At 37.6% G+C, this 27,989-nt stretch overlaps 1 protein-coding gene across 1 annotated transcript in view; it reads right to left on the reverse strand.

Moving 5' to 3' along the window:
* The window catches only part of erfl1 (Ets2 repressor factor like 1), a 36,371-nt gene extending 10,054 nt beyond the window's left edge, over positions 1-26,317 (reverse strand). Inside the window, exon 1 of the mRNA XM_052147772.1 lies at positions 26,172-26,317. The gene's annotated coding sequence lies outside the window, so the exon portion shown is untranslated. The remainder of the gene's footprint in view (positions 1-26,171) is intronic.
* Between the last annotated feature and the right edge of the window lie 1,672 nt (positions 26,318-27,989).

Raw genomic sequence — 27,989 nt, forward strand, 5'->3', positions numbered from 1 at the left:
TCATGCTACTACCCGCGATCCACGCACAACTTACCTAGCCCCATTGAGAGCGAGAGCCACTAATCGTGACCACGAGGAGGTTACCCCATGTGACTCTGCCCTCCCTAACAACTGGGCCAATTTGGTTGCTTAGGAGACCTTGCTGGAGTCACTATGCACACCCTGGATTCAAACTTCCGTATCCAAGGGTGGTAGTCAGTGTAAATCCTCACTGAGCTACCCATGCCCCCCAAATATATAGTTTGATATGGACGGATAAGAACCTATAACCTCTTATGCAATGAGTGGTTTAATTACCATCAGACCACTCAGTCAGACTCATGTACTGATCTTTAAGACAACTGTGGTGTATTCTTTCCATAGCAATCCTTCAATATTGGGTACTAGACAATTCTCTCATGTAAATGTATGTATAAAACCACTTTAACCGTTTCCAATTCAATAATTCAGGAGAATGCACATCATACCTGTAAATGACAGATCAGTCAGAATTCATATAGCTCTCATCATCCAATCTCTGTTAAATCTGTATACACTGCCAGCCTGTATCGGCCAGCCTACCCATTCAAAGGAAACCTATACCATCCTACCTGCCCATGCACCCATATTCACTCTCTCTCTCTCTCTCTCTCTTTCTCTACTCTGTATGTTTTGCTCCCTCTCAGTAATTTTCCGTTTGATTTCGGAGGTAATGCATTTTTTACAAATCAAAGAGGAACCAGGACTCCCCCCCTCCTTCCCTCGATCTCCTTCTTTTGCCCTGTTCTTCCCCTCCAGGCCAGTGAAGAGATAAAGGAGCCTCTATCATTTCCTTGTTAGTTTTGATTTGGGCAGCACAGGGCTTTCAAGTTCTCCCTATCACCCCCAGAAACATTATAACTAGCAGTCAAGGGAATACATCTTCTCACAATCTCTGAGATGTGAAGACACTGATTCAGGGAGTGCACAAGCACCGCACACACACACACACACACACAACAAAAAACTCAGAAAGAAGATACGTATGCACATGGACAGGGCAGCAAAAAGTAACACAGTTCCCCAAGACAACATGCTTGAACACCGTTGAGTAAAGTAACACTCTTCTGCGACTGTGACAGGTACATGTCATCACATATAGGGAAACTAATGGTAACTCATATTTCTATCATCTGTGAATGTAAAAATGCAGCTGAAGCACAAAGAGGTATACGTATACACGTATGTGAACACAAAAACATACTGTATACATATGCGTGCACTTATTTTCAGAAAACAGGATGACAAAGGTAGGAATTATAAACAATAAATATATATATATGTACACTGGCAGCTAAATGTTTGGAATAATGTACAGATTTTGCTGTTTTGGAAGGAAATTGGAACTTTAATTCATGGCATTCAACAATCACAAAGTATAGTCTGGACATTACTGATGTAAAACAGCACTATCACTATTTGAAAAGTTATTTTTCAAATCTAGCCCCAGCAGCCATCACTCCTACACCTTATCCTTGAGTAATTATGCTAAATTGCTAATTTGATATTAGAAAATCACTTGAAACACAGTTGAATGCTATTTGGTTCATTAAATGAAGCTTAACATTTTCTTTGTGTTTGTTTTTGTATTGCCACAGTATGCGATAGACTGGCATATCTTAAGGTCAATATTTGGCAAAAGAAACAGCTTTCTCTAGAAACTCATCAGTCAATCATTGTTTTGAGGAATGAAGGATATACAATGCTTTGAAATTGGCAAAAAAAAACAACTAAAGATTTCATACAAAGGTGTACACTACAGTCTTCAAAGACAAAGGACAACTGGCTCTAACAAGGACCGAAAGAGATGTGTAAAGAGATCAGAGTCTCTAGTTTGAGAAATAGACACCTCACATGTCCTCAGTTGACAGCTTCATTGAATTCTACCCACTCAACACCAGTTTCATGTACAACAGTAAGGAGAAGACTCAGGGGTGCAGGACTTATGGGAAGAATTGCAAAGAAAAAGCCACTTTTGAAACAGAAAAACAAAAAGAAAATTTTAGAGTGGACAAAGAAACACAGATATTGACAACAGATAATTGGAAAAGAGTGTTATGGATCTTAACCCCATTGAGCTTTTGTGGGATCAGTTAGACTGTAAGGTGTGTGAGAAGTGCCTGACAAGACAGACACAACTATGGCAAGTGCTACAGGAAGTGTGGGGTGAAATGTACCTGAATATCTGGACAAACTGACTGCTAGAATGCCAAGGATCTGCAAAGCTGTCATTGCTGCACGTGGAGGATTTTTTGATGAGAACTCTTTGAAGTAGTTTAAGAAGTTCTGAAATTTGTAAAAATTGTTATTGTAATTGTTCACATTATTAATTTCCAGACTATACATTATGATCAGTTGAATGCCACTTTGGTGAATAAAAGTACCAATTTCTTTCCATAAGAGCAAAATCTGTAAATTTTTCCAAACTTTTATATATATATATATATATATATATATATATATATATATATATAAAAGAGTTTTTAAGAATTATTAGAAATTATTATTATTAGAAAATCGATTATTCAAAAAAAGATCAGTAAACTCAAAGTCTTAAAACAGACTCTTTATTACTCTAAAAGACTAAGAGATTTTTTTTGGTGGCCTGGATGAATGTTTACATTAATATTTGGGTACACCTGAGTTTAGGTTTAATAAGAAATACTTCTGTTGATTGAAGTTGTTTGTCAAATAAATGTTAATTGTTCTATCAATTAATTGTAAACCTATATGTTTCACTTGTTTGCATTTTATGCTATTTAAATGTTGAGTTATTTAAAGAATTCCAGTTTAATGCTGTGACTTCCTTATCTTATAAAAAACAAAACAAGCTTGGAATGATGAAAGGGTTACTCTAAACATTATTAAATTTAACACACACATTGATTCCTCATTCATTATGGAGCACCAAATGACTAAAGATTTTACATGTTTACCCCTGTGACTAATAAGCTCTGGTGATTGCCCAATAAAGTTTCGAAAAGAGAGGTGCCGCTGGAAACCGGGTTATGTTTGGGATGGACCATAAAATGAAGATGAGGTTCAGAAGAGGACTAAAGATTGACATCCCAGACTAAAAAGACTGAGATGGCAGATGTGGTTTGTAGTTGGGGGAAAAAGATTGATGGACAGCAAGGTTCACTGAGTGGGAAAGCAAGACTGGGGATTGTGACGAGTCTCGTCCCTCTAACTCTCTTCACCCAGGACATGAAACAAACTCTCCATATCCATGTCATCTCTCTGTTTTCGGCTGCCACTGAAAAGGGACTTACTGAGCACCGTCTCCTCTCTCTCTCTCTTTCTCTCCCCACTGTTCCTTCCTCTTTCCCTCTTTTACTTTCTCTCAATCTCTCGATTTCTCTTGACTCTACTCTGACAGTCTGCACAGCCTCAGGGTCAGAGAACAGAGGGACTAGCTTGTGTGTTTGTTATGAAGACAGGGGTAAGGGAAGACGGTCAATATGGAGAAGGGACTCTTCTGACAAATAGTGAACACTAAAAAGAAAGCAGATAAAAATTACAGTTCATTATGTAAACTAGGGGATAGACTTGGGGAAATTAATTTATTGCACGTATCTAACAAACATATTACCATTTTTTATTTAGCGATATGACACACCCTTTGGCAGGGTGCATTCAACAGCAATGTGGGCAGTGGGTACCCACATGAACATATCAAAACTTGAACAAGTTTCCTTTAGCGTCCCCTTACAAGGCTGATTCAGCTCCTTTGTGTGGTGCCCATATGCATTGCACATGCTTTATACTCCACTATATATATATATATATATATATATATATATATATATATATATATATATATATATATATATATATATATATACATTTAGTCAAACTAACCACCATTAACTATTACAAAAGTGACATATCCTGGTCATTATGGCTGAGCAGGGGGCATTTGAACTCATTTTTGAAAACTATTAATCCTTCTGAAAATCTCTGTTTGTTTTTCTACGCTTGGATCTTAGAGTAAATTTAAGTTTAATGTTGTGATGACGTCAGTTATCAGAGCGACTGATAATGGGCATTGATCACAGCAACACGAAACCGCACTTGGATGTATTTATTCTACCTGCGCGGTGACCTCTTTCAAAACAGCCGACATACCCTAGCACAAGTTTTGAGAAGAAACCCAATAATTGAGATAATAAGGTAGAGAGACCGTGAAGGCGAAATTTCTTCGGAGCTCAAAACAAGTGGAAGAGAACGCTGTGGAAACTTGGTTAAGAGACGGACCAGAACTCGCTCAACTTTAAACAGGGTGATAGGAGCGATCATGCGATATGATATCAGTTTCTTAAAGAACATCGGACTTAAGATACAAGGGAAAGGGGGGTAGAAAAAGTATCAATCGATAGGGTTAAATTATTCATCGTCATTAATTATCGATCGCTCTCCGTTGCCGGCTTGTCCGCCTCGCGCCAGAGTTGAAAGGAGGGAAAGCGCGCTTTATTAAAACCGGCTCGAGCCTCATTGTTTCATGTCCCGCGGCAAAGAAAAAGCTCGAGCTTGGTTCTGCCCGCGCCAGTGAAAAATATACACACACATCGCCCCCCTTAAAGCTCTTTTTCTCTCCTCACTCGCTCTCCCTCCCGACGCGCGGGAGAGCTTTGGGGAGCCTCGTATGGTGTTCATGGGGCGTCTGTGTCTCGCGTGGATCGATGAGGGATCAATGGCTCTTGCTGACTAATAGCCAGAGAGCGCCTTTGATCTCGCGGCTGCGAGATCAAAACCTGCGCGAGAGGGAAGAGAGAAGGGAAGAGAAAAACGAAAATGCGCGGGAGAGCGCGCGGACCTTAAACTTCACACAAACATGCGCGCGTCAAATCTGCTGTCGTCTTGTGAGGTGACGTCACAACATATTTTCCAAGTTTGTTTTCATTGCTTTAATGAATAGGTATTTGTAGTAACGCTCTACCCTTTACTACAAAAATAATTTAGCTATTTGCTATTGAAAGGTATTGCATTATTTTAGCTTTTGAAGCTTCAATACATTTAGGTAGGAGCAAGAGTGTGAAGCGAAGATGCTTGTAGCTACAGCAAAACAAATATTGTATAAATACAAAATAATATTATTAGAATATATAATATATTATAATATTCATATTAGGCTATATCAAATTATATTTTAAGCTACAATGTCAGGCTAGATAAAATAAGTTATTTATCCTTTCAAGTATTTCTCAGTCTTTAATAATTTGGATTCTTTCTCCCAGTTTAAGTTGTACATCAAGTGAGTTTTGCTCAGGTCTCTTAAGGCCTCATAACCACTAAAACATACAGTATACAATAAGTGCTCTATTCTTGATGACATCCATATTCCTGTAATTTCAATGTGAATTTCAATACCAGGAGCTCTTCATTAAAACATTCTAAAAAAAATGAATCAACTAGTTCTGGAGTAGCAATGAATCCTACTTCAAGTTAAATGGTATATGTATCCTAAATTCAAATAAATGCATCTAGGCCTACTGTTCTAGGACAGGCATTACAGCCATCATTCTCAAAAGCTATATTGCTCCTCATTTTCCACCCCTATATTGCCACCCCCATTCCTCCTCCCTAGGCAGTGAGTTATTCTCTCTCTCTCTCTATCGCACTCACTTCCCGAATTAACCACTCAAGAAGTCACCACCGACTCAATCAATAGCTCATACATAAACCCTGCTATAATCGCTCCACATGCTTGTCTGTCTGCCCTCTCATCCCTCGTTACCCTTTCATTCTCTCTCAAGATTGAAGATTCAAATAGCTTTTTTGACATGGTAAAAAGAGGCTTTACTTTGCCAAACCATAGTTACATTGAATATACACATGAACACACAAATACATGCAGTTAAAGTAAAATATAATAAAATAAAATAATAATAAAAACGGTAGGTAGGAATAAAGCAGTTTATTATTTTATGTGCCATTTTATGCATGTTGCACAGTGTTTCATTTTTTCTTCGGTCATGGTTCTTTTGCCATGGCAGGACTTCATTCATCACAGTCAGGTTTAAGCATGCTGGGTTACAAGTCGGTATGATATTTTGTCCTTTTGCTTTGTTGTAAGTGATTAGTCTTTGTGATGGAGTTCCAAAAATTGTTTCCCTATTGTGTTTTTGTTTTAAAATCATTTGATTTGGTCTAGTTGTTTTCTTTCTGGGGCTCAGCTGGACATGTTTTGGATTGTAAAGTGAGCTCTAAAAACCAACTGGCTGAGGGGGCTTCTCTCTAGGGTCAGCTCTTTGTAGCTTAGACCTTGGAGGGTCTGTGTATCACTATTTTTAAGTGGGTATGGAATTTAATGACTCTTTCATTTTAATCATTAGTGGGTCCTAATTCTGCTCTGCAGTCATCTGTTGTATTCGTATATATTTTGCAGAATTCAGTCTGAAGTCACAATTGGGTTCTGTTAAGCAAACTCTTGGTTTGTGACAACCATAGAGTGTGACGGGTTAGATAGAATTATTTTTATTCTGATTCTGTTTGGGATGTCAATTTTTATGTCAACTCTAAATAGTGCAAAAAACTAATCATGCCTTGTCTCTCAGGTTGTTCATTCTCTCTCTGTTTCTGTCTGTCTCCCTCTCACTCCCAAACACACACACACACTCACACACAGACATCTTCTCACCCGCTCTCCCTTTAGCTTTCTAAAGTAAGTCCTTTTTCACCTTATCCTGCAGTCGCTACACTAGGAGGTGTGCTGCACAGCTTTAACACATTCTTTCAACATTTAGGTTTCAGAAAAAGTTAATGAATAGCTCACTGCTGCATTTTGGCAGGTACCACCGCTCCCTACATGCATACAACGCAGTCTGCGTAGGGCACCAACTCCCTAGGTGGGCACCATCTTACCCTAGGAGGGCACCAGAAAGTCCACTGGCTGCCCTTTCTCGCACGTTCTACGTTATTACCCGAAAGCAGTTGTGGAACCCCCCATGGCAACATTTTTGCAAAATAATATTATGTGCTGTATTTCGCCAAAAGCAGGTGAAATTATGTTGTAATAAGACGGGGTTTGTAAGGTGAATTTTAGATAGATGTTTTAATGAGTAAAATGTTACCTACTTCCCAAACCTAAAACTTTAGCCTAAATCTATCCAATAGTGTCCTAAAAGATTAATGAGAGGTGAACAAAACACATTACCCTTTCCACCACCTAAACATAACCAATAATGTTTTAAAAGCAAATTTGCCTTGGAAAAATGTTTTTCTGAAGCAACCACCTAATTGTTTTGTGTGTGTGTGCGTGTGTGTGTGTGTGTGTTGCTTCTATGTCACTTTCATCTCACGTGTCAGCTTGTATTTTTGGCTGGTTCCAGCTGCGGTTTTTCATGTTCAAAGTCCAACACTCCATCAGGTGAGCATGCAAGCTAATCACATTGGGATAAGTGTGTAAATATAGAAAGGTCTGTAAAACAAGCATTCAAATTTAGATTTTTTCAAATGATGTGTTAGACTAAAAGTGTGTCAATATCATAACATAGCAGTGTGTGAGTAATAAGTGTTACTGAAAAATAAGTGTTTATTAAGTCATAATCAGCCATTGTAGCCTATACTCGGGATTTGTGTGATAGTGAATAAAACGTACAGTTGTTGTAGCGCCTCTCTAGTTCATTTCACCGTAAAATCGCAGCAAAACGTAGAGAGCGGAATGCAACAGTAAGTTTGCAAAAGTGTAGTTATAGGCCAAAGGTTCATTCTATGAGACTAGAATGCATTCGTAGCAGCAGAAGCCCACACTGTAAAAAAATGTCAGTAATTTTTAACGTACAAGACTGTAACGGTAAAAATGCTACATTAAAAAAATGTTAATTGGTAGTTACCTTAAAATATATGGTAAAAAAAAATATCATATATTTAATAGACAATACATGTAGTTTTATGTTAAAATATTGTAAAAAAAAAAAAAAAAAAAATTAGATGTTAAATGTATGATCTTCCTCTCTAATTATATTATGTTTAACAAGAGAATACATGTACTTTTTAAGGTAAATTCTTGTTAAAATTACGTTAAAAACAATAATCTAGCATTCCCAGAATTCCCTGCATGACCCATTATATTTCATTATATTTTATGGGAATAGTTAAGTTTCTTCTTATTTTTAATATCAGTTATGCACATTGGGGTGTTCTGTGTTACATTTGACGTGTTTTAATAAAAGATAATTACATTACTTTAATTTCACATGTGTTAACCTGATGGTGTTTAGTGTTTGTGTGGGTGACATTGAGCACTACATGTTTATTGGTCATTGCTTCTGGAAGGGCCATTAATGTTGAACGTTATGTCATCATGAGCCCCTACAACCTGATCTCATAAACATTCATACATAATTTACAAGTTAGCTAATTTACAAGTTGGTTATTTCATATGGTTTCCCAGTATGTTGTTTACATAAACTCATACGGCATTCGACACACATACGACACACAAATTCCTGGATGTCTAATGCGGAAATAAGAGCCTTATCTAAACTTAACCAACAGTAGAATGTTTAAACATGATAGGAAGCTGTTGTGTGTGACAGAAGCAAGTAATTGTCGCATTTTAGATGGAAAGATGTACAGTGACGTCATTGGCTGTAGTGAAAGTCCTAACAATTGAAAGGAGTGCAGTCGTACAATATCATACGAATTAGTCAAATTTTGAAAATTCATGCGAATAATGACGAGTCACACAATATCGTATGAAATAACCAAATTTAGAGAAGTCGTACGAATCCTGACGAGTCGCATGATATCATACGAATTAGCAAAATGGAGAAAATTCATACGAATCCTGACGATTTCTCCATGAGAGTGTATTGGCCCTTTTATAATCACTACGGTTATTAACAAAACATTATAAAGTGAAAAGCCGATTTGTACATTTTCAGAAGGTGAATATATCAAGTTTATAATTTAATAATATAAACGGTAATGCACCGTAAAATATACAGGCATCAAAATTACATCCTGTAAAGCCTGAAATTTTGTTCCCATATTTTTTTACGGTAAATGTTATTTAACATGAATATTACAGTTTGTTTTTTTTTACAGAGCACCCTTGTGTCATTCAGACTCAGAATAGGTAAAATTGTGCTGATAATAAAAAGTTAATCTGATTCATTGATTAATGATGATTTTTTTCTTCTGTTTAGATTAGTATGCAATATAAGGTCTCTCTGAGTCTCGTGCTTAACTCCCTCGCAAATTCAAAAATATGAAAACACAAAACCCAACACACACACACACACACACACACACACACACACACACACACACACACACACACACACACACACACACAGGCTCAAATGCAAGACACACAGAGATAAAGATGATACGAACAGGGGGGCTGCTGATATTCCCTATTCTCCAGCCCCTTTCCCTCTGTCTCTGTTGCACACTCTTTGATTCGATGGAGCGGTTTGATCTGTGCGAGAGCGAGTTTTGTAAACACATATTTGCGATCATATAGCCATGGGCAAAGGGAGAGTAAAGCGCGTATAAATGAGGGAGAGAGAGGGAGAATGCTGAAGCGATGCAGGAAGAGAGCGACGTTTAATGAGATGCTCAAGTGCACAGGCTCAATGACGGATTCAAAACTAGGCCTATAGAAATGAGAGAAATCAGGCTTACCCATCAGATAGGTTGATGAAATAATGTACTAGTGAATGGCTGACTCGCTTTTTGTACAAACACTTTATGAGAAAAGTCGTGTGTAGTATCTAATTCGACATATCCCCATGAAGGAAGAAAAAAAAAAAAAAAGAGTTATTTTGTGAGAGACACTTTGCAATCACAAGCAAGGACAGACACAAACACTTTACGGTGGGAGCAAATAAAGAGAAAACTGTGGCAAAAACAGATTCGGTGCTAGATAAACTAATAAATGTGAGCGGTCCTTTTCTTTTCTCAGTTACTTTTCTACACATCGGCGACGCGAGCCTGCTAATTCGTTTAACTTCGATTGGTAGCGCAATAATAGTGCTAACCCGTCGCCTCCGTCTCCTGTATAGCACAGACTTCAGATTAGATCTCATTGAGAGGGGAAGAAGCTACAACCCCATGTCGCAAACGAAGGTTAATTTACACAAGACAAAATATGCTAGACCTATACGCTCTATAAAATTAGTTAAGAATCCTTATCCTGCTGCTTAATCTATTTATATAGTATTCACAGTATTTACTTACTGCTAAGAGTTTTGTAACGGGGCATATGCCTAATCAGAATTTACGAGTTCTTCAACGTAAATGCAATTATAGCCTACATTTCCAATGTCCAGTCCATTGGTTCAGACGACGTTTATCGCCTCAATGACGCATCTTCTCATTTTATCAAGTTATTTAATTAAGGCACAAGCATGCACGAGCAAATCCTGTATCATTTATTTACATAAGAAAAAACTTCAAGATGCATAGCCTCAGTCCCTTGCGTATTGACAGTTACCAAGAAAAGGAAAGCTCTTCTTTTCTGTCCTTGTTTAGTGTATGCTTTCCAGCTTTTTTAAAAAACGAATAGCTTGGAGCAGTAAGGGTGTGCAGAGATTTTGTGTGCGTGTGTACGCGCGCGCGCTTTTTCTTTCTTCCTATTCTACTTCTGTCCAGGGAATTGTTCTCAACATTCACAAACACATCGCAAATACCCGCCGGCTTCTCGGTATCGATTTCTAATTAGACGGCAGGATAATCGTTGGAGAGAGAGAGAGAGAGAGAGAGAGAGAGAGAGAGAGAGAGAGAGAGTAATGGAAAAAGGGAAGAGTGAAGGCAAGAAAAAAATGAATAAATAGGTCCACTGATTAACTGGATTAATAAGAGAATGACAAAATAAACACTTTATAAAATGATTAGGCTATGCAGGAATTGTAATTTAAGCATGCCAATGGTATAGCCTATAGTTGGTATATTTTAAAAATCACAACAATACCCAATTTGTTTTATAATAATAATAAGCTTTTAAACTGTCTTATTTAGTATGACAGCATGTCAAGTTTATGTTTTTATTATAAGGTTGGTTTCATAATTTAAAGCTCGACACAGCTACTTCACTGGACTTCAGAACACAATTAAATCACAATTAGAATCAATTAAATTAAATTCAATGGGCTTGAAGGTTTCAAAAACGATGTTGCCAAAGCATCATATAGAATAAATAACATAAAAGCAAAATACATTTTGTCCAATAACTTGGACAGAATATAATATAATTATTAGTAATATATAAATAACAGCAATATATTCATTATTATTATTTATTTGACCACATCATATTATGTGTGTGTGTGTTTGTCCAGATCTTTCACTGTCCCTCAGGTTGTGGCATGCTGATACATATTGGGCAGCAAGATGTGCCCTATCTCCTTCTCCTAGGGTTATTTGTAATTTTGAGAGGTCATTTAGGTCTTTAAAGTCTGAAGTTTCAGAGTTAAACTTGTTTAGGTAAACATTCCTTATTTCTCTGAATGTTTCACATTTTAGGAGGAAGTGCATTTCTGTCTCGACCTCACCTGTCCAACAGTGACCACATATTCTGTTCTCTTTTGGTTGCCATGATGTTTTGTGTATTCCTGTTTTAGTTGCCAATGTGTGGTCACTGAGCCTGTATTTGGTTAGGGTCTGTCTCTGTTTTCTATCTCTGACAGTAAAGAGATATTTTGCCAACTCATACTCTCTGTTTAGGGCCAGATAACATTCTAATCGACTTTGGCATTTAGTTTCTTCTTTCCAATGTTCTCTCTCTCTCTCGCACTCTCTCTCTCTCTCTCTCTCTCCCTTCTGACAGAAGGGGTTATTCCGGCGGCTGCTCAGGAGCTCATTTAATTTAATCAAGCTTTCACCATCAAACTTGTCCACTGCGCGCGCACGATCATGTCGCTCCTTCTCTCGTCCCATTTTATTCCTTCCTCTTTTTCATTTTCGTCGCTGATGGTCACAGAACTTATCTCCTTCACTCGCTCTTTATTCTCGCTCTCCCCTCAAGCATATGCTAATAACTCAGGCGAATCCGCAGCTACTTAACCCTTCTCTCCTTTTTGCTCTCCTCACTGTCGTTATGATGATGATAAAGTGTGGGATTACTCAAAGGGCTAAACAGTGACTGCCCTGACCCAAACTCAGCGCACACTATCAATCTCTCAGCTGCGTGACAAAATGCTGTACGAATCTGTCTCTGTATCTTTTGCTATTTTTTCTATTTAAGTTTCACGATGACGTTGCAAATCAAGCTCTTCATATCATCTTAACTCACCTAAAATAGTTGCTGAACTCAGTCTCAGACCAAAACTTTCACCAATATTTCAAGTAGGCCTAGCCTAGTTTGTCTCCTCAACAAGGAAATAGTGCAAAAAGCGCAGCCAAAATCGGAAATTCCCAACACTGCGAAATCGTCAGGATTCGTACGACTTTTCTAAATTTGGCTAAATGTCATGATATCGTGCAACAGCACTCGTTTAATTTCCTACGACTTTCACGACAGCCAATGACGTCATTGGACATAGTTTCCATCTAAAACGTGATTTTTTTTTTTACATGAAAAATACTTGAACTATAACTTTGATGTCGGCCTACTTTGATAAGCACATAAAAAAGTCACGTGACCCTGTAACGGTTTTCCATTTAATTTTTTAATTGGCTTAAAATAAATGTATTAATATGGTTACTTGTTAACAAAGAAGATTTGAGTGAGAGTGCGCTAAATGAGCGCTTCTCATACTTTCTTCTTCCTCCTCTTTTTTCCCACCATACACACAGCAGACACATATTGCTTGTTGCATGCATAATGGCAGTAAGCTGTATGTGCACACTGTACAGCGCACACACCTAAAAGCAGATGACCTATGAATGCACAAAGTGTCTTCGTATATTTATATAGGCCTATGCATAGATTTATGGGATACTTTATAGCACTGTCCGTCAGTGTAATCCTATTGTGAGTGCTTCTGTCAAGTCTGCAGTTAAAGGAGCCCAACTAGGCAAAGTGATAACAGCAGATTACCTAATGATTCATATCGCGTGCAATCACATTGTATGCATTTGGGGCACATTAAATAATTTCTATTTGAGTGCATTAATACCAAATGTTTAATGACTTTCAGCGCTTCGACCAGACTAAATGTTATTTCCATGTTTAGCAGCATTTTCAAACTATTTTCATGTTGAGAGGTAAACCCCTCGACATAGGCTAACTGGTGAAAGTTTTTTCTTTATTACAGCACCTCTGGACCGGACAGCTCCCGTAACGATGTACTCAATGTCTCAAGTACATCTTTATAACTAACTAACTGACTGACTGACTAACTAACTAACTTTTTTTTTTTTTTTTTTTTTTTGAGCAAAACATATAACTATGCAGGATCACGTCTTCTTGTGAAAACAATATGAAAATTAAGAACATATTATATCTCTATTGCCATTACCCCACTCAACCGTGCTCAATCACGATACTGTGGAGTTAATTTCGTTAATTTATCAATGTTCGTTGATCAGGAAACCCAGCCTTTATCTATCGCACTTATCTCGTTCATTCTCAACTTTCTGTCCCCTATGCATATAGGGTATATATGCATTCAAGGTTCGTGTAGTCTATACTTGTTAACTTCAATATATTTGTTCTGGTGATTCTGGTTGAATGTGTGTTTGAATAAAAAATAACAAATTCATTCAAAAACTTGAAGGTTCATGCCCGCAATGCACACATTGATTCAGTCTCTCGCTCGCTTGTGTATCACAGATCCGTTATAGGATTTCTTTTTTCCGTTTGTTTGAAGTTTTCTGCTCGTCTCATTACCGACATGCATGAATCTCTCAATAACGGAAGCACGAAGGCAAGGAAGGTTTAACTCCTTACAGTGAATAATAATAATATTATTATTATTATTATAATTATTATTGTTGTTCTTAATACTACTACTAATGAAACTAATATTAAAATTAAGAAATATGTATTATTATTTTATTAATAAAAATGATGATCATCATATTAACAATGACATCTTTAATCTTTGCATGGTCTGTATTGCAATACGATGTTTTGCTGGTTTATCACAATTGCATGGACGCAATTCAAATGCAATTATCTAACAGTAATATCTTGATGAAAAGTTCTACGATAAGGCGACGCTGTTAAAAGAAAAAAAATCATAAACCCTAATGAAGGAATTATTTTGGAACTTTTGATTTGCTGAATGTTTATACAGTTTTTTTCCAAGACGGAGCAGTTAGCGAACCAAAAGTGATCATTATAATTCTCTATCCGCTAGGCCGATCTATCCTTAGTCTAAACTCAGCATGGACTGAGAACAATGTATATGTGTGATCCAATAATGTTGTGCAATAATGTTTTTATTGCAACAGGGGTGCTACACAGCAGGAGTACTATAAATCGTTTAATAATGTTTTTTTAATCCATACTCCATTTGTTCCAGGGCAGTTAGACAATATCATCAATGACATCAAAGATACAAATCCACATGACTTCTACAATGTTTAGCTTTGTCAAAGCAGATCAAAATCTGTCCTTGTGTAACAGAGTTTAGATACATATTGTTTAAGGTCTTTTGATGGCTTGAGCATGACAAACCTGTGGATTCCAAAAGGAATTGGGTGATGTGAGTGTTACCAAATAAATTGCCAATGACAATGCAAAGGAGGCAAAGATAAATAAACCATTTCTAACTGCAACTAATCTTTTAACAAGGATTGAGCTTCACCCAACATAACTTGCTCTTTAGACACCATCGCATTCTTCTTCACCATCTATATGTCTTCATAATGAATCCCTTTGAAACATAGGCTGCTGTTCCATGGAAAAGTTAGATCCTCTATTTTTAATTTGTGTCACTAAAAAAATCATCACCATAGATGTACTGAAATCTACAATGTGCATGACAATTTCAGCAAGCCTGTAAACTGAAGGTAGAGACACTGCGGTACATTTTATAGCCCCATCTGTAGTTATATTTAAATCTTAATAAACATAAATAATAAACCTTGAGATTGAAAAAAGAAAATAACAATGACTTTATAACGTTTTGTTGTTAAGGCAAATGGCAGTACAAATGAGGCCATAGTTGTGGCTTATCCACTGCGAGGAAACATTAAGATGTGACAAAACTCCTGTGACCCTATGAAAATCTACAGTAAAAAAGAATTCAAAATTAGCCTTAAAATAAACTAAAAATCTTTTCTGCATGTTCTTTTGGGTGAGCTGGACCAATACAAAATGGAGAATGTGATGTTAAGTTCAATACTTGAGCAAGTAAAATAAGATTATTGATATGTTGAGTAATAGCAAATCCATTATCACTATGACAATAAAAAACAGGAATCTGGCCTATTTACTGTTGTGACAAGCAATAACTTTTTACCACAAAATAAGCCTATAACACACGTTGTGGTCACATATATTTAAACTGTGCACCTACAACCTCTTTCACCTCTCCACAAACACACATAACTCTTTATACCCTTTGTCTTCAGTCAAAACTCTGGACTTAAATTCCAGTCTTGTATCCCCCTCCCCTCGTCCCCCTTCACCAACCAGCCCACCTCTATGCGTGTCAAATCGAATCTCCACCTTAGCGCATACTACACCTGCTGTGTCCATGTATAATATGTCATACACACTGGGAGTGTGTGATGACGGATTACTGAATTAGACAAATAATGACACCTGACACTTCTGTTACCGCTCCCTGAGCTGCCACAGCCAGCTCTGCAGCACCGGTAAATAAAGACCAGAGATGGGGAAATACAGAGAGAGATGAACAGGCAGGGGGAGCGGCAGGAAGATAAATGGAGAGAGGGAATGTAGGTGTGTAAGCCTATATACAAAGAGAGATGGAAGGGACATAGAAGACGAAGAGAAAAAGAAACTCAACAAGTCAGGAAGATGGATGTAAGAGGGCATTTTTTGTCTGCAAGTTGCTTTGCTTCTGAATAGTTCAGAATGGCTTACCTCTGTTTTCAACACCAATAAACACACAAAAGAAGAGGCTTTGTGTTGGCTAGAGTTTATAGCATCAGCAGGACTTTCATGAGGTGTTAATGTGTGGCATGACCTATAGTAATTGCTCTCAGACCTTGGCCTGTGCTACATCTGAAGTAGCTTCAATGAAAACAGCAAGAATCTGCAGCGGCTAGCAATTATTAATATGATTAATAAATGCGAGAGAGACAGAGAGAGGAAACGATTTAAGGTATACAAATATCACAATAATTTGTAAACCATGCAAATTGGAAAATCCTTGGAATGAGCATTAGAAGGTCAATATGTGAAGATGTCAAACAGCCCACTTTTCTTATCCAAATGATTGCTTTTACAGTAAGAATCCAAATGCTTCTATGTCCTCTACAGTTTTAGGGCATTGTGACACACACATAACCTGTATGAGTATGTGTGAGAGACACACAGAAAAGAGATAGTGGGGAACCAGAAAGAAATATTGACAAAGCCTATATATACACATAAGTCATTCAAGATGGCCTTCCTGGCTCTTATATTTTATAGCTACGCTCTGTGCTGGCAGAACAAGATGACAGCTGAGTTCCTTCAATGGAAAACATGGTGCCTCTCTTGTTTTCTCCATCTCCCTCCATTGTTTCTGTTCTCCGTCTATCCCACTTTATATTACTATGTCACCTCACTGTTTTTTGCTTTCTTTTTTATGGTTGCCCTCTTTTCACTTGCCATGGATGTTTCTTGTAACTATTTGTCTTTGTCACTTCCCCAGAATCCCCCTCATCTTTATCTTTGATGGTCATTCCTCCCTCTCTTTACCTTCTATATCCTCCTGGTTCCCTCTCATTACTTTTCCACTCCAATGTTATCCTGTTCGATATTTTTCTTTCTGTCTTACATTTGAAATAAAAAGAAACTTGAAATTTCTCTTTAAAATTGTTATATTTTCACTGTGGCCGCCTGGCTCCGTTTAGAAAACAAATAATCAACTTTGCAAACATGCATACCTTTACGCCTTATTTTATTCACCCTCATTTCTTTAGCTTGTTCCTCACCACTTGCCTTCTACACTCTCTATGTTCCAGCAACCCCTCCCGCCTTCTTCCGCAGCCCGAGCACAGAGCCCCAAGTGTCGGAATCAATTAGAGTGAGCGGCGTCTCGCATGTTTCTTCACGGAGGTAAATATTAAACTGCATAGAACGGCGGGCGGAGAGAGAGAGAGAGAGAGAGAGAGAGAGAGAGAGAGAGAGAGAGAGAGAGAGAGAGAGAGAGAGAGATGGTGAGGAGGGGAGAGCGAGCCCTCCGTCCCTAATCCACCGCATCGATCAGCCGGGGATGAGGGTAATATATTATTTTGACAAGATACGATCCTCCGACGCGCACCGCTATCCCCGGCGATCGATTTCTTTTTCTCTCCCTTTTTTCTTTTCTTTTTCCCTACAGCAGTAGGGACACTGCGTTTGTGCCTCTGTTTTGTTGTTAGTCGCTGTGTGTGCAAGTGTTACGGAGTGAAACAGTGTGAAGCCAACAATAGTTGAGGAAACGCCTGGAGAAAACTTCTCATCCTCTATCTCTGAGCTGCACGACCTCTGCGTCTCGACAAAATGATACGCGAAGTCTTAATGACTTTATGGCGTTTTCTACAAAACATAAATTTCACGGGGGTGATCCAGTTTCCTGGTCGTCAAACAAAATAACAAAACAATTCATAAAGATAGTACACGAGGCCCGCGGGAGAAAGAAGCCATTCACGTGAGCTAATATAAACACATTGGCCGTTTTTTTCACAGTGGCGCCATATTTGATTTTTCACTACAATGCAAACAAGGCTGTGAAGGATAGACTGCAGTCTCTTCAGTGGCATGTACTGTATAAAGCTCCTAGATTACACCTAATTTGCTAGTGTTACAACTAGTGTTTTTTTTTCTAGATATATATATATGTTTTAAACATATAAAAAAACATATTTTTAAAGATAGTTCTATCAACGTTTCATCAGCAGAATGATCCAAAACAATAATCCGACTGTAAGGCCACATCAACACTATTTTGTTTTCTTTTGAAAACCCTTTAAAAAAACGAATTCTGTTTCCTAATGTCATTATTTTCCAAAGTACGCAGGAATGGAGAACTTTGGAAGAAAAATGCCACTCTATCATGTAGTGAAATTAATGCTTTTTTAGTCATTTAAATAATGAGTTATGAAGAGTGTTTTCTAAGGAGATAATCTGTTTTCAGTGGAGGAAAATGCTGTTCGAGTGTGGGTGAGAGGCGTAAACGTAACAAAATCAATACATTTTCAAATGAGAACACATTAGTGTGGACATGGCCTAAGTCTGTCCCTCACAGCCTCGTTTTCATTCCTGTCAAAAAATTAAATATGGTGGTACTCTAAATAAGGTCAGTTTAATAACATTAAATAGCATTTCCACATCTGGATACAAGTATACACCATAGATTTCCATATGGGAGTTATAGCTGAGCCGCCTGGGTTAAACTCACCAATTGCAAAGTTAAGTGTCTGCCCCTTTGGTCCCCTGTGCTCTTTTGCCTCCCCTCCATATCGCTTTGTAAACTGTGTCTAAATGCTAAATTCCCAGATCAATTTTTTTCATTCAACCTCTCTCCCATCCTTTTGTGCCCATTGCCCCTGCCTCCACCTCTGAAGTGGATTGAAGTTCACTGTCTTTTGCATGTACAGTCTGCAGTGTGTTTCCGTCTACATGTTCATTTTTGAACAAGCACATGGAGCTGTTCTTAAATCTTTGAAGAAAGGTAAAAGAATAAATAAATAGTGAATCAGCTTGTTTGATCATTTTCAACCAAGGCTCTGTGATTTCAGACATCACCACACTGGGCCGCTCAGATCGTCATGCACATGGACTGTTCTACCCGTTCTGTGCTCAAGCTTTCTATCAGTCCTACTCTTTTGTTCACTTTCTCCCTTCATATTGTGCCATTTTCTGCCACTTTGGTTGCTGCAAGAGAAGCAGTAATGCAGTCACTGTCCCTCTGCAGCCCCCTGCTGTGTGTGCAAGTGACTTGGCCTATAAGGAGAGGGGGGAGATGTGGGGTCAAGGTGAGCTCTAATACACTATTGATCCGCCCCAATTGAAAACCTGATGGAAATTTACCCCCCCCCACACACACACACGTGTATCTCTGTCTTTCCCTTGTCTTTCTTTTTTTTTTATCCCTAGTGAACAACTTCTTCTATGCTTCTTCCCTTTTTGCAAATTATATCCTACCCAGAGGCTATCTTTGTGGCATCTCTCTCATGTTGTCCCTGCATGTCTCCTCTTCTGTCCCCCTTTTTATACTTTGGAGACATCTAACACAATCTTCTTATTCTGCAGAACATTTTCTTCCTTGTGCCTTCAGTTGCTTGTCTCTATTTGTTTCTCTTTTTTCAGCTGCTGCATAATTAAGCAGTAACTTACCTATATGTGTGTATGCGTGTGATTGAGTAAATAAGTGTGCGCACACACACAGGCACACATTGAGTAGTGTGGCAGTATGGTCACTGGTGGAGTGTATTAAATGCCACTGTGGGTTTAGCTTCAGGGCTCCACAGCGATCCCTCAGCGGGAAGAGCCAGTCGATAGTACTTCATCCTGGTCAACAATGAGAAACACTCTACAAAATCTATGTCAACACTTTTTTGTATTCTATCACACTTTCAGTAAATTGTAGAATGGGGCAGATTTCATCTATCTCTCTCTCTCTCTCTCTCTCTCTCTCTCTCTCTCTCCAACCAACAATACATATGAGTCTGTTTTCACCCATCTTAGATGACAAAGTGGAATTCACTTATGAAAAATCATGAATTTCCCATGAGTACATTTCCACACTGTCTTCATTCAGCATCTCTCTAACTTGACCTTTCCCTGCATGCATATGTGTTAATTACTTCTGAGAATAGGCTGCAGGATAAAGCTGTCTCTGTGTGTGTATGCCAGCTTCCAGACTTGATTTATGTTCTGTAGTGTATCTGTCAGGTGGTTGTGCTATCAGTACCACAATCTTCCAGTAGACGCAGAAACATTACACATGTGGTGAGGCCCTGTGTCGACCCGTAGCCTGTGATACACATCTGGAACATCAATGACCATAATGCACACTGAGGATGAGGAATGAGGCAGTGCTAAAAGAGAGGTCCTATGTTATTGGGGACAATAATCAAGGTTGCACCATGCTAATCATCCTTTTGTTAATTAGTTTTTTCCCACCCATTTTTTATTCATTCTCTGAGTAAGTCTTATTCAAATATCCTCTACTGGCCACTTCTCCTTAAACAGGCATTAAGAGCTAAATTGTGTCAAAGGAAGAGACAACAGAAGCTCTGTTCCAAAACCTAGTGTGTTGCCTCTGGAGGCAGCACTTAAAGGCATCATAGGCACAATCTTGACATGAAGGCTTTTCCAAAAGGAAGGCAACTTAATTATTCTGCCTCCTCAGATACCTCATTTTGGCCAAATTTTAAGGCAGCATTGTACAGTATGTATCCTTTGCAGAGAAGGCAAACCCTATGCACTGTTATGAGCTTGGTGAATTCTGAAAAGTATCCATAACAGTTAATGAAAACATACTGTTTTCCCAAAATGTGTGTGTGCTATGTATATTTTTGCTCATTTCAACCATACTGCCACTGAAACAGTTCATCGTATAATAAATATGTTTGCCATGATATTTTCATTTGTAGAGATCTTAATTTGGAGTTTTAATTGTTTTAGAAGAGAAGTTACATCAAATGTGCATCAAGCAGGATTTATTTATAGGTCTTATGATAGTAATCTTATAAGCGTTTTCATATTTGTGGTTGTAGTTATCAGGAATCAAAAGACCTGCTAACTTAATGTAAATTGTCAATACAACACTATTATTATTTAATATCTGTGTAATAAAGACTATTTCAGGACGTAAACAACTTTCTTCTGCACTAGCTGTTATACAACTCCAGCTACTCTGAGGTCTTGGCAGTGTGATACTGTAAATATTGTTGACTTTGTGTTACAAATGGCTTGTTATGTTACTCACTTGTAGTCGCTTTGGATAAAAGCATCTGTTAAATGACTAAATGTAAATGACTTGTGCATCTTCAGTTATTGTAATGGGAGCGATTTTTAGTCACTTTTTGAGTCTTAACTAGCCAGATAAACTCTACCTCTCAAACTTACAATTAGTTGGCAAAAATGCTGTACCAGATAAGATGTGTGCTGCTATCCTACCACCGTTAGTACTGCACGTATCCAACTGCCTCGCTTCATTGGTGCAGTTCATACATCCATTTGTGGTTGCTCTTGCACTACAATTGTTATACAGTTTAATTAATTATTTAGTGTAATATTTTATAGCCCAGGTTGTGGCTTAGAATATATATGGATAAAGCTTACTATGTAAATGATTGGTGCTCCAACAAATATATTATTGATGTTTTTGCAGCTAGATTTATTTATGTCCTATCCATCCCGGTGTGTTTATGATTACTAATACCACTGCTTTTATTAATATATTTTTAGTAAATTATCATTTATATTATATAACTTGTGAAAGCTGGCTGGAAAAGACTCCAAACAGTTCCAGAACACATCTGTAAATTCAGACGGCTCTTGACCTTTTCAATGTGGTGAACACACTGACGTATAATGGTCCATAAAAGCTGCTAGCTCTAACAGATGTAGAAAATAGCACAGCTGCTCACTAGGTTTTAGAATATAACCAGAGTTCAGACATTGTCTGAAACACCACCAAATAAAACACACAGTCACAAATGGTTACATCTACTGTACTGAACCAATAATGTTAGGTTTTACAGAAAATTTCCTTGATTAAATAAAAGGAGTCTCTATTTGCACCCAAGACTAAATAGCATCTGCCTGACCGTGCAGCTATTTGCAGCCCTGTTCTGGAGGAACCAAAGAAATATATGACACACCAAACAATAGATGTCGCTGCAGTGGCATGGGGTGTAAAGAGGTGTGTGAATATGTAATGTTGTCCTAGCGACCACGGTTCGATTCCGTGCTTTGTCCCACTATTTTTCCCATCTGATTTCCTGTTTCAACTCTTAATATTTCCTTTAACACTACTTAAAATAACAGATAAAAATGAATATAAATGTTAAAGTCATCACAGTGATTTGGTCACGGTTAATGTCGTGGAGTGCAGAGAAGGGTTTGATCTAGAGGCAGGGTCTGTTGATCGCACTTGTTCCCGTGGCTCAGCATTGCTTGTGTGAAGATTGCATCACTCTATTACTATAGCAATATTGCAGTAACCATGTTTTTGGCAGAAACCATAGTTGGTTAACTATGGTTAATTTTGTGGATACTATAAATAAAATAAAAAATACTATGGTGAAACCATGGTTACAGTAGTAAAACCAAGGTTATTTTTTCTAATGTAAGGTTAAGGTTAGGTTTAGGGGTAGGGGTTAATGTAGTGTGTCTGTGGGACTCCAAATAAACACAATAAACACACTGCAATGATGCCCATGCTGTATGTAGTACAACCCTAATTGCGAAAAAAGTTTGGACAGTATGAAAATGCTAATAGAAACAAAAAGGAGTGATTTGTATATTTCACCCGTTGCTATATTGAAAGCACTACAACTAAACATTATATGATGTTTACCTTGTGAATTTCATTGTTTGTTTTTTTAAATGTACAGTTATTTATTGCTACACACTCCAAAAAAGTTAGGACAGTCGAGTGTTTACCACTGTGAAATATCACTATTTCTTCTAATAACACTTATTTCGCATTTAGGTACTGAAGACACAAGTTTGTTATGTTTAAAAAGTTGAAGTTTCCCCCATTCATCCATTATGCAGGTCTTCAGCTGCACAATTGTATGGGGTCTTCATTGCTGTATTGTGCTCTTTATAATGCACCACACACTCTCAATTGGAGATGGTCAGGACTGCAGGCAGGCCAATCTAACATCCGCACTCTCTGCTTATTTAGGCAGTACTTGGTTTGAAATTGTCCTGCTGAAAATTCCAGAACATCCCTGAAAAATACAGTGCTGGATGGCAATATATGCTGCTTCCAAATTTTTACATATCTGTCTGCATTAATGGTGCCCTCACAGATGTGCGAGTTACCCATGCCATGGATACTGACACATCTCTGGGCCATACAGACACTTGTTTTTGGACCTGATAACAGCTTGGATGGTCCATTTCCTCTTTGGCCCAGAGAAAACGATGGCTGTGTTTTTTAAAACTATTTTAAATGTGAACTCATCAGACCAAAAAACAGAGCCCAGAGAAGTTGGCAGCACTTCTGGACAGTGTTGATGTATGGCTTCTGCTTTGCATAGTACAATTTAAATGGTGTTGACCAACAAAGGTTTACTAAAGTAATTCCAAGCCACTGTTCATGATATCCATTACAGATGAACTATGTTTTTTAAGACAGTGATGTCTGAAGGATCAGAGATCACACACATTCAGAAGTGGTTTTCATCTTGTCCTTTACACATTTGACCATATTCCTTGAATCTTGAAACTATATTGTGCACTGTAGAGGGTGAAATGGTCAAAATCTTCCACTTTTTCTTTGGTGAAAATTGTTCTCAAAGTGCTGGATTATTTGCTGAAGCATCTGTTGGTAAATTGACAAGTTTCGAATGATCCTTGCTCTTGAAGGACTAGACTGTTTTTGGAGGCTCCTTCTATACTATGACACAATTGCCTCATCTGTTTGTTTAGACTGACAGACAGACAGACAGACAGACAGACAGACAGATAGAAAAGTTTAGTTTTAGTGCTTTCAATATAGTAAAAGGGTGAAATATACAAATCACTCCTTTTAGTTTTATTTTATTCATACTGTCCCAACTTTTTTGGAATTGGGGTTGTATTTAAATATCAGGTTGAAATTAGTATCTACCATTATTTGCACCAGGTTTGGGGTGCAAATAATATCTGCCATTATATGCACTAGGGTGTAAAAAGCATATACCATTATTTGCACCAGCCTTAATTAAATGGCTGTTATTTTATGTAAAAATAAATAAATAAAACATTTCTGGCACATCTCTCTCTCTCTCTCGCTCTCTCTCTCACTCTCTCTGAGAAAGTCTTAGCTTAATTGCTTCTAAACTGGATTAATGACTGACCGGGGACATGTTACCTTAATCTCTGCTCTTGTAAAGCTGCTCTGTGTCTTGGCTGTGTCTTCTGTCCTCATCCATCCTCTCAAACCATTTACTCTTCCTCTCTCTCTCCCACACTTTCACTCAGTCACCATCACTCTCCCTGTTTGCCAATCGCTTTGTGTCTCCCCAGCACCTTTAGTGGTTTGTCTGACCATTTCTGCTTCTGCAAATTATAACTCAATTCTGTTAAGCCCTTTGTGTCTCAAATCTCTCTTATGCACTTCACTCACATATTTTTATATTTTACTTTAATATTTTGTGTGTATCTCCCTTTTCATAGTTCTCTCCGAGTTATGAGCTCACATACTCTTAAGTGCGCATTGCACATACCCACCCCTTCTGACTGTGTGTGTGGATGCGATAGTCGTGATGCATGGCCAGTCGTGGAGTCTTGTATTAGCACATGTCGATGGGAGCTTGTCATTGCCTCCTAAGTGTTTTGGCAATACTAGGGATCTCCTGTCATGCCAGTGCAACTAATCTCAATTGAATTACATTGAGTTGGTATTGAGACAGGGAGAAAGGACAAGAGTTGGAGGCTGTATACTTGGCTAAGCACCTCTCATGGTCAACAAGTGTTATGCTTAGAATATGGTGAAGAAAATGGCTTAATAAACATGCTGAATAATGTTGTAATTGAAATATAAAAATGTTAAATGTTTTTGTGAGGGTTAGGTTAAGGGGCAGGTTATGGGGCAGGTGCAGAAAATATAATTAGCTTAGTATACAAACCATAGACGTCAATTGAAAGTCCTCACCACGACAGTAAAGCAAATGTGTGTGTGCATGTGTTTTATGTCAATATATTAAAATAGTAAAAATTACTATAAAATAGCCTGATAGCCTCACTGCGATAGATATACTGTAAGACATACATTTCTCTAAAGATTTTAAATAATCAGTGATGGAGGCCTTTAAATTAATGTACTATGAAATGTACCTTAAGAGAATGTTTGTACAATTTGACCTCTCTCTGCAGCTACAGTACCTACTTCTACCTCTTCTATCTGTTCCAAAATCCTAATATGTCATACAGCAGAACACTTTATTTAACCTACACCTTCTTGTCTATGCCTGTCTCTCCCCAACTTTCTCTCAATCCTACTGTCTTTCTCTCTCCTGCGGACATTTCTATCCTCTCCTCTCCCCTTGTGGTTGCAGTCAGGATTAAACAGTTATCTCTGAGGCCCTCTATCGCCCCTAAACACTGTGGATGATAAGACTTGCTTGAATTTGTCAAATTGGGCACCATCGATTAACTGACCTTTCCTTGCTCGCAGGCTCCCAGACACTCTCCATCGCTGACAAGCCAGATAGAGAGATAGATGGAGATATATATTTGTGTTATTATTGTGTTCAAGTTTGTAGATACCATGTGTGCACAGGGAGGTGGATGAGATAGGAGGAGAGAAGGCAGTGGGGTTAGAGAAGAGGACGGAGCAGAAAGAAGGATAGAAGGAAAGACAGTCCTGTGCGGAGAGACACCTGTGCTTTTTAAAGCACACAGGGTGATTAAAAAGGGAGTCTTTTCAATTTCACAGTTTCCCCATGGGGTTGGATAGTTTAGTATGAAATCTAGGCATTCGTCCTTATATTAATTTTCAGTTTTAAAATCATTATGCTTCCCTAACCATATGCATATTTTCTCGTATCTACATTAATTGTTAAGAAATATTAAGAGGACAGTAACCATTTGTTCACTATTATTTTGAGAATGTCTTTCTTTATATCCCAATGGTTACAGACACAAATTAGAGGAATAATAAAGATCTTACCTATACATGTGGAATCACTTGTGAGCTGTTTGAAATTATTTTAAAAACAGTTTCACTACAGGTGACACTGTTTCATTCTTAACAGCAGTGGAATAACAGATGTTTATAATTAAGCATGCTTATCAAAGCCTTATGTTTGGCAACCTGTTGTGAGTAAACCCATGATGTGAGTAAAAATGAATGTGTTTCGCTTCTCACTGCGGTACTATTGACAACACTACAATTGAATTGAATGTTGCTAGTTTTCCGAGTTTAACTTACCGGCAGTCCCAGGTGGTCTCGCCTCAGACGGAAACCAAGGGCCGGAACCGGCACCGTGGCTGCTGGCTGTGGACCGAGAATCTCTGGCCTTTAGCTGATCCAATTCCGAGAACAAATGCAGTGCCGCTTCGTGCAGTATAATTGATGCGCTGTAATAGCAAAAAGGATAAGATGAGATTTCTTTCCACTTTTTTTATTTGTATTGTTATTCGTTTCCAAATATGACTTCAATATATTTCGTCCCTGAATGCGGGTTTCTTCAACTACTTGACATTAAAGCAGAATGATGCCATATTCTCTCATCAAAACAGTCAGCAATTAGTCAATGAGTCACTTCCTCAAGTTTATTTAGGACACCATCTTACTTTCAGGTAGAATTAGGCTAAATTTTCTTCTTAAAACATGTATCTACCTTTTACTAAAGTTTTACTATGTTGTTTTTTAAATAATTCTCCAGTGCAATCTCAATTAACAAAGCGATATTGACATAAGTCAGTTATAGTTACCGCATTCTGCTCCATCAGGAATCATTATGAAGTTTAACATTAGGCTAAACACGAATAAAATAAGGATGTTTTTCGATTCACTTTTTTCAAATAATTAAATCATTGATCAAACTTATTTTGATTGTTTTTACTGAGATTGAAATAGGCTAAATTAGGCCTAGAGAAAGCAAATCAAACAGAAATGCATCAAAGCAGCGATCATGTTATAATTGTGGCGTTAGGCTATATCGGAAAAAGTGGCATTGCATTTTGTTTTAAATAGAGAACCAGAAGTCAAATATCTCTTAATTGTAAGACACTTAAATGTGGCCTATTGTGTTTATTTTGTCCAAACTAATATACGTTTTTACAATTGTTAGGTAAAATCCTTTCAAAATAGTTTCAGCCGTGACTTCAGAAAAGATTGAAGCACACATACAAATTTTCAATTAAAATTAAAAATGTAAATTAGGTCTGATAATTTATTATACAAGATATAGGATAAATAATAAGTGTCAATATCAATATTATCAAAACGCTTTTATTATTGTTTTGTTATTATTATTATTATTATTATTATTATTATTATTATTATTATTGTTATTATTATTATTTCATTTGCACATCTATTTCAACCATGTTATTACACCCGAAAAACAGGCCTATTCATTATCAGGTCCCTGGCAGTTAATTCCAAATAACGGGGTATTTTGAACGAAAACAAAGAATTTCTGTTCCAAACTTAAATGGACAGGTGAGCAGTATCGCAAATCAGTGTTGGGAGGTAGAAGGGAGGGAGGAACTGAGTGATGTGGAGAGGAGAGATTTCCCCAAATGCCATTTAATGTCGGAAATATTTCCAACAAATATTGACAGAGAGATAGACGCAGGAGGGAGCCGCAGAGGAACGGCTCAGGAGGGCATGATTGAATTAATGGATGTTCAGGATATTGTTCAGATTCGCGGACTGACATAGCCTACTGCTGTTAATTACATTGATTAAAATCAAATAATGTGAAAACCAGTAAAGAAGGAAGTAAAATCGGAAGATATGTTCAAGGGCTGGAACATGAATATGGCCTCAAAATTCTAATTCAGGACAACAACAACAAAACTACTGTCCTGTGGAGAAAGTTTCTCAATCGAATCTTTACTTCCTTTTCGTTACCTAATAATGAAGAAGAAGGAGAAAAAGAAGACGCTATAGCAGTATTTTTATTATTATGATGATGATGATGATGATTATTATTATTATTAGGGCTATTGCAAATAATAGAACAATATGCTTGTATTCAATTGTAATTATAAAATAATTCTAATCATTTCGTGAAAT

The sequence above is a fragment of the Xyrauchen texanus genome, chromosome 17, assembly GCF_025860055.1.
Source record: "Xyrauchen texanus isolate HMW12.3.18 chromosome 17, RBS_HiC_50CHRs, whole genome shotgun sequence".
Taxonomy (NCBI): domain Eukaryota; kingdom Metazoa; phylum Chordata; class Actinopteri; order Cypriniformes; family Catostomidae; genus Xyrauchen; species Xyrauchen texanus.